Genomic DNA, 8367 nt, shown 5'->3' with positions numbered 1-8367 from the left:
CGAAGGAATAAACGAGGACTTATAAACGGACTAGGGACAGCTATAAAATTCCTTACTGGTAACATGGATGCTAACGATGCTAATAGGTTAAACGAATAGATTGAAAATGTGATCGCCACACAGTCGAAATCCAAAGATGCAATTGATCGTCAAACTTTACTTAATAATAAAATGATACAAAGATTCGAAAACATAACCAATCATATAAATTCACAACAGAAAATAATATCGAACTATTATATTTGAAACTCAACGAGAACACAATTAATAAGCAAATAAGAAGAGAACACGAACTCCTTCAAAACATACAATTTTTAAACCAACTAAATTATCACATCGATATTTTACACGACCACTTATCCGACTTCGCAGAAGCGATTATACTTGCAAAATTGAACATAATTTCAAAACAAATCCTTACTTCTGAGGAACTTTCCGAAATTCATGATACTTTATTAAATCAAAAAATCCCAATAGAATCAGTAGAACCTCCATAAATGGCACTAACATCATATTCAATGTACAAATACCCACCTTTCGGAGTGAAAATTATTCCTTTTTTCACCTTATACCTGTCCCTACAACAAACCACTTAAAAATTATAACAAAGCCCTGTGTAATCCTACACCCTAACGATATCCAACTTTTCGACGAGAGATGTCCCAAAATTGGAAACACCTTCTACTGCCTAAAACCTCCGTACTAAGGAAATAAGGAAACTTCTCAATGCATCAGTGGCCTAATCCAAAACAAACCCTCAAACTATGAATTCATCGAGGGAAATGGAGGAACGGAGATTTTTCAGCCTGAAGATAACTACATTCTTATCACCAATAGCCCTGGAATCCCAATCGAATCCTCATGTCCATTCGCCCCGAAAAATGTGTCAGGTACCATACTTATACACTTCGAAGGCTGCAACATCCGAGTAAATGGAGTCACCTACGAGGGTCAACCAAAGTTCTGGGATGATATAACTGTGCATATAACATCCTTCGGTAAAACAAAACCTACATCAGTTGGACACAACTTCACAATCAAATCATTGCCAATATACAAATTCCCAAACTTGACAACCATCGAACTCCTACAAAGTGCCACAAACAAGAAGCATATACTCACCTTCGTGCTCTTAGGCTTTTAACTTTAATATTAATTTCTTTGCAAAGCACACTTTTAGGTACACCGGAACCTAGACTGGGTTTTTACAATCAATACTCGATATATTTAACCATTAGACTTTATTAAATAATTTGTGTGACTTTATTAAATAATTTGTGTGACTTTATTAAATAATTTGTGTGACTGTGACTGTATGCTCGTTAGAGGCAGAAGAGAGTCTCTCGCTTCATGTGTTTCTTTTCTGCCCCTAACTCATGGCACACTTTTCTCGCCGGTCCTCCACTCCCGTGGCGAGTTCCGCAAAGTGGATAGATCCGCGCCATCTGCTCGTTCGCATTCGCAACATTCGAAATAAATTTCGAATGCTGCGAATCGTGCCGCGCCACAGGCTACCAGGGATTCATCATCTGTGTAGTCATAATATACATTATCTACAAGCCCCGGGGATCCATCTTCACCATCCAACAACCGCTCCAGCAACAGCAACCACTAAAGCACAGTTCCTGTTCCCGAAGCTCTATTCCAAGGGGGGAGGAGTTACGTCAACGACCCCATCATAACCACCCGATGCCAATACATGATCCACTCCAACGACCCCAATGCGAACTTCGATACCAACACATGCCATGCTAACTCATCAGATTGCCACACATGCCACGCACTCTACTTTTTTAAGGTTTTGTGTAAACACAAAACCTTATTAAAATCGGTTTACTGTCTGTCTGTCTGTCTGTCCGTCTGTCTGTCTGTCTGTCTGTCTGTCCGTCACACGCATTTTTCTCGGAGACTGTTATAGCGATTGACACCAAATTTGGTAGAAAGGTGGGACCTGTGAACGCTCACGCATACAGTGAATTACATCCTTTTACGTCGAATACATGCAAAAGGGGGGTGTAAAATTTTTTTTCATCAAATATAGTCATGTGGGGTATCAAATTAAAGGTCTCGATTAATACTTTTCAAAGCCGATCTTAGTTTTGACATTCGTTGGAAGGGTGAGGAGCGCGGGGGGTTGAAAGTGATCACTTCTTTAAGGGGGCCATTCTCAGAAACTACCAAACCGAAAAATCTGAAAAAAATCAGGAGGCTGCCACTATATGGTGCCTGGGCTCCGAAATACCCTCCATGCCGATATCTGTTTAAATAAAGTTAATAATAATAATAATAATAGTATATTACTACAATTTTTTGTGATTGGTTAGAAACCCCGCTTAAGTTCATCCTAGAACAATGAAATTTTGCAGTGATATAGGCTATAATATAGAGCTTGATCTTACCAAGTTTGGTGGAAATCGCATTATTACTAACAAAGTTATCATCATCATCATCAACGGCGCAACAACCGGTATCCGGTCTAGGCCTGCCTTAATAAGGAACTCCAGACATCCCGGTTTTGCGCCGAGGTCCACCAATTCGATATCCCTAAAAGCTGTCTGGCGTCCTGGCCCACGCCATCGCTCCATCTTAGGCAGGGTCTGCCTCGTCTTCTTTTCCTACCATAGATATTGCCCTTATAGACTTTCCGGGTGGGATCATCTTCATCCATACGGATTAAGTGACCCGCCCACCGTAACCTATTGAGCCGGATTTTATCCACAACCGGACGATCATGGTATCGCTCATAGATTTCGTCATTGTGTAGGCTACGGAATCGTCCATCCTCATGTAGGGGGCCAAAAATTCTTCGGAGGATTCTTCTCTCGAACGCGGCCAAGAGTTCGCAATTTTTCTTGCTAAGAACCCAAGTTTCCGAGGAATACATGAGGACTGGCAAGATCATAGTCTTGTACAGTAAGAGCTTTGACCCTATGGTGAGACGTTTCGAGCGGAACAGTCTTTGTAAGCTGAAGTAGGCTCTGTTGGCTGACAACAACCGTGCGCGGATTTCCTCATCGTAGTTGTTATCGGTTGTGATTTTCGACCCTAGATAGGAGAAATTGTCAACGGTCTCAAAGTTGTATTCCCCTATCCTTATTCTTGTTCGTGCTTGTGTTTGACCAGTGCGGTTTGATGTTGTTGGTTGATTCGTCTTCGGTGCTGACGTTGCCACCATGTATTTTGTCTTGCCTTCATTGATGTGCAGCCCAAGATCCCGCGCCGCCTGCTCGATCTGGATGAAGGCAGTTTGAACGTGTCGGGTGGTTCTTCCCATGATGTCGATATCGTCAGCATAGGCCAGTAGTTGGGTGGACTTGAAGAGGATCGTACCTCTTGCATTCACCTCAGCATCACGGATCACCTTCTCGAGGGCCAGGTTAAAGAGGACGCATGATAGCGCATCCCCTTGTCGTAGACCGTTGTTGATGTCGAATGGTCTTGATAGTGATCCTGCTGCTTTTATCTGGCCTCGCACATTGGTCAGGGTCAGCCTAGTCAGTCTTATTAATTTCGTCGGGATACCGAATTCCCTCATGGCCGTGTACAGTTTTACCCTGGCTATGCTATCATAGGCGGCTTTAAAGTCGATGAACAGATGGTGCAACTGTTGTCCATATTCCAACAGTTTTTCCATCGCCTGCCGCAGAGAGAAAATCTGATCTGTCGCTGATTTGCCTGGAGTGAAGCCTCTTTGGTATGGGCCAATGATGTTCTGGGCGTATGGGGCTATCCGGCCTAGCAAGATAGTGGAGAATATCTTATAGATGGTACTCAGCAACGTGATACCTCTATAATTGCTGCACTCTGTGATATCTCCCTTTTTATGTATGAGACAGATTATGCCTCGCTGCCAATCGTCAGGCATTGATTCGCTGTCCCATACCTTGAGCACAAGTTGATGAATCACTTGGTGTAATTGGTCGCCTCCATATTTAACCAATTCGGCTGTAATTCCATCGGCTCCTGGCGACTTATGATTTTTTAGCCGATGAATTGCACGGACTGTTTCTCCTAAACTTGGTGGTGGCAGTATTTGTCCGTCGTCTTCAGTTGGCGGGACCTCCAACTCGCCGATGTTCTGGTTGTTCAGTAGCTCATCAAAGTACTCAACCCATCGCTCTAATATGCCCATTCTGTCGGAAATCAGATTTCCCTCTTTGTCTCGGCAGGATGAGCATCGAGGTGTATAAGGCTTCATCCTGCTGACTTGTTGGTAAAACTTCCGCGCCTGGTGCGGTTGCTCCCTGTACTTTTCTAGTTCACAGACTTGTTGGTTCTCCCAGGCTTCCTTTTTCCGTCTGTGAAGTCGCTTCTCCGCTCGACGGAGTTCGTGATAAGTCTCTGCGCGTGCCCGCGTTCTTTGAGAATGCAACATTACTCGGTATGCGGCATTCTTCCGTTCCGTTGCTAGCTTACATTCATCGTCAAACCAGCCGTTCCGACTCCTTTGGCGGCTGGGGCCAAGTATATTTGTGGCCGTATCCATGATAACGTTCTTCAGGTGGTTGTGAAGATCATTAGTTGATGCTTCATCTCCAGGTCCTCTATTGACTGCGGTTATTGCGGCATCCATTTCCCTCTTATAGGTGTCGCGGAGGGTTGTGTTGTGGATGGCTTCAGTGTTCACTCTCACCTGATTGTCAGAGGGGAATAGACACGTTGTTTTGTAGTAGTGAAGCGTGATGGATCAAAGCGCTCAAAGGACATCCGGCGCAGCCCTAAATGCATAGATTAACTCGATTAGATCTATGGGGGAACAACGGACGTGGGTGCATAGAGCATTGGAAGAGTTACTGAGAGTATTGAATTGAGTTCTTACAATGCCTTCCAATTCTCGGGTCCCCATACATCTGTTTGGTAGAAGTTATGAAGTTACCCTGAAACGTCGAGAGAACTGGGAAATACCAGAGGAATGCGTGGCGGGAAATACGGAAATCATCTACACCGATGGCTCAAAACCAGAACAGAACGCTAGAATCGGAGTCTACCTCTCGAATATGGGAAGTGGGCTTTTATGCAAGGGTTTTTCAAGCCGAAGTATATACTATCCTAACGGCGGCAAACTGGGTGACCGACGAGCGGTTGAAGGGCTGGCAAATCGCAATTTGCAGTGGTAGCCAAGCTGCATTGAGGAAGTTGTGTATCATCTCCAACATTGTGCAGCAACGCAAAAACCGTTTGAACTCTATCTCTAGATTCAAAACGGTGGAAGTACTTTGGGTAGTTGGTCACTATGGCATAGAGGGAAATGAAATCTTGGATGCTTTTGCAAAAGAAGGTTCAATCTCCCCCATGCCAGGACCGGAAGTATCAGTAGCACTGGTTTCCCACAATGACAGGTGGCGGAGCCTAAATGCTGCCGGGCATGTGGCGCGGCAGGATTCGCAGCATTCGAAATTTATTTCGAATGTTGCGAGCGAATAGATGGCGCGGATCTATCCACTTTGCGTGGCACACCAAGGGAGTGGAAGATCGCAGTAATTATGTTTTTCAGACCTGTCACTGAATTTAATGATTAAATTTCGAATGCTGCGAATACGTGTCCGGGAAGGACAACATTGTTGCTGACGCTTTGTCTCGTGTCTCCGAAGTTAACATCCCCGCCTCACTCGATTTCTCGGCTATTGCCAAGGCGCAAGTGGATGACGCAGCACTTCAGAGCCTCAAGTCCAACCCCAAATACAAATTTCGGGAGTTGCCCATCTTCGGCTCAAACCTCTCGCTCTGCTGCGAAGACTCGGAAAAGGGACCTCGGCCATACATTCCGGCCACATTTCGCAAGGAAGTGTTCCACGCAGTTCACGACTTGGCGCACCCCGGCATCAGGACAACAAACCGGTTAGTCACCGGAAAATATTTCTGGCCCTCCATGAACAAGGATATCAATTCCTGGGCCAGAGAGTGCATCGCATGCCAAAAGTGTAAAGTCTCCAGGCATGTTAGGAAAGAAGTGGGCTCATTCCCCCGCACCACCAAGCGTTTCCACACCATACACCTCGACATAATAGGGCCTTTGCGAGACTCGCACGGTTATAAGTATTGCCTCACAATCATCGACAGGTTCACGCGGTGGCCTGAGGCAATACCTCTGAAAGACATTACGGCGCAATCATGTGCTGAAGCCCTCTGTCGAGAGTGGATACCTCGCTTTGGCGTCCCTGCAGTGGTCATCACTGACCAGGGAATGCAATTTGAGTCCACCCTTTTCTCCGAGTTAGGCAAACTCCTTGGTTTTAAACGCCAGCGGACTACGGCATACCACCCACAATCCAATGGGATGTTGGAACGTTGGCACCGGACGCTGAAAGCCGCCATTATGGCACGCGACGACCCGTCCTGGACGCAAGTTTTGCCTCTCGTCCTACTCGGCCTTCGTACAACCCGCCGAGAGGAATTTGCTGCCAGCCCCGCGGAGCTGGTTTACGGGGAGAACCCAAGACTCCCAAGCGATCCGGTCTTCGACAAGAGATCGGGTCTCACGGAGTCGGGGTTGGTGCGTCTGCTGAGGGACAATCTCCGACGCATCAAGGCGCCACCACCCACTCGACACTCGTCCATACCTGCCAGTTCGCCCAAGGAGCTGGACACTTGCACGCACGTGCTGATCAGGACGGATGCCGTCCGGAAGCCGCTGCAGCCTCCATATGAGGGCCCGTACCGCGTTCTCGAGCGGGGAGAACATTTCTTCCAGCTCGAGATCGGTGGTCACAAAAAGGCGGTCTCTTTGTCCAGGCTGAAACCCGCGTGCGCCCCGAAGCAACGTCGTGTCCGCTTTGTGGATTAACGGCGAACGAAGTTCGGGGATCAGTCGCTGAAACCCCCTAGGTTTCATCTGGGGGCGGAGTGATGTGGCGCGGCAGGATTCGCAGCATTCGAAATTTATTTCGAATGTTGCGAGCGAATAGATGGCGCGGATCTATCCACTTTGCGTGGCACACCAAGGGAGTGGAAGATCGCAGTAATTATGTTTTTCAGACCTGTCACTGAATTTAATGATTAAGTTTCGAATTGCTAAAGAATACGGAAGTCCTTTTTGAGTTCGCTGTATAGAATTCGCGTTGAGTTCGCTGTATAGATTTAATATTAAAAGTTCGCTTAAATATTTTAATAAAAATATAAGTAATCTTAATTACTTAAGGCACACCAGATTTTTCCTGTCAGAAACTAACACGCGTACCGAACAATGCATCCTGTCGAAAAGCAGGAAGACTTGTAGGAACATTGTAGGCATTCTGACGGACCATAATTCACTAACTAGATATATGTTCAGAAATTATTCAAAATGATACGTGTCCCTCCTAAAATGAGGAACCGGAATCTACGGAGCATTTCCTAGGTGAATGTCCCGCTATTGAACGCATCAGACATCAAATCTTCGGTGCCTATGTTTTCCAGTTGCGACGAGGATAGACATAGAGTATGATACTGCCAACTTTCGTGGAAATCGCAGTAACAAAGTTACTTTTTTTTGCAAATTGCGTGCATTTTAGGTTTCCCGACTTACTGTTATTTTGTTTTTGTCCGCTGTAAGCAGCTCCCGTAGATAATCTTGCTTAATGAAGAACACCGTTGCCAGTGTTAACTTTCCTTCTTTTCCGCATATTTCCTTTCACTGTTACTAAAGTTAGTATGGAACGCTACACTTCTGTATTATACAAGGCAGTCAGTTAAAATTTGTTGGGTCAGTAAAGCTAATAAATTATACCAATATTTATGTAAGTTACGTATCCGTCTGCATCTGACCCAATAGAATATGAAACCGCAATGTGCAACATTAGACAATTTCTGGAAAACGTGGGAAATGCAAAATGCACATCAGCAAATAGTTCATTCCAAAGTCCAGACGCAAGATCAGCAAATTATTTATAATAAATATAGGTGCAACGTAACCTCCGGTGACCAGTCTCTAAAATCCATTTGGATAAGTTACGTGTAGTTGAATCTTGTGTGTCAAATAAAGTTTTATAGTGTATAATAAATCTTGTGTTTTTTAAAAACCTTCCCGCTTGGTCCGAACACGTAATTGGCGCAGTCGGTTTAACTTGTGATAAATGCAAACGAAAACTCTGGAAGAAAGCCGCGAAGGAAAATTCGGAGTTCATTTGCATATCTAATTAATTAAATAAAGTTTTTCTGGGGAACAAGTTAAGCCTTAAGGTTTCTTAAATTAGTGGCTGAGGCTGGCCCTAACCCAGACTAACAAATTAAAACTTAACAAAAAACTAAGCCGATATTACCGCGAAGGTATTCGGTCAATTTAAAAATAAATTAGCAAGAGCAGAAAACTGAGGCCAAAATAGTTGCTTGAAACACGGGTGAGGCTGCCCGAGATCTTGCCCATTTAAAACATAACAAATTTTCAAAGGC

This window comes from Hermetia illucens, chromosome 1 (assembly GCF_905115235.1).
Source record: "Hermetia illucens chromosome 1, iHerIll2.2.curated.20191125, whole genome shotgun sequence".
NCBI lineage: Eukaryota > Metazoa > Arthropoda > Insecta > Diptera > Stratiomyidae > Hermetia > Hermetia illucens.
Note: the sequence above shows the minus strand (reverse complement) of the source record.